This window comes from Triticum dicoccoides, chromosome 2A (genome assembly GCF_002162155.2).
Source record: "Triticum dicoccoides isolate Atlit2015 ecotype Zavitan chromosome 2A, WEW_v2.0, whole genome shotgun sequence".
NCBI classification, from domain to species: domain Eukaryota; kingdom Viridiplantae; phylum Streptophyta; class Magnoliopsida; order Poales; family Poaceae; genus Triticum; species Triticum dicoccoides.
The window spans coordinates 185,804,533-185,804,921 of NC_041382.1; positions in this window are offsets into that span (position 1 = coordinate 185,804,533).

A 389-nucleotide genomic window follows, 5' to 3' on the forward strand; every position below is an offset into this window, starting at 1 on the left:
GTTTTCAAACAAAAGATTATTATTAATAATTACTGGAACACCTTCTCTATTATTGCTCTTGATTTTAGTATTATCCGATTACTGGATCAATAAATCAGCCTTGTATGTTGGCATAGGCTCAAGCAAGCCTCTGTATTTTGCCTTTATTAGGAGTTGGTGAGGCTCAAGCGACTAAATTGGTTTCCTGTGAACTCAAGTTTTTTAATAATTATCAAAACCTTGACTGGTTCAATTTTTATTTTCTCTGCAATTGTTCCTTGTGTATGCACAGATGTAGATGCTATTTTTTACAGTTTTAGAACACCTATGCATGCCAATGTGACAGTGTTTTTCCATTAATCCATCCATGCGCCGAACTGACAATTTTGTTACTCTGTTCACGTTGCAAT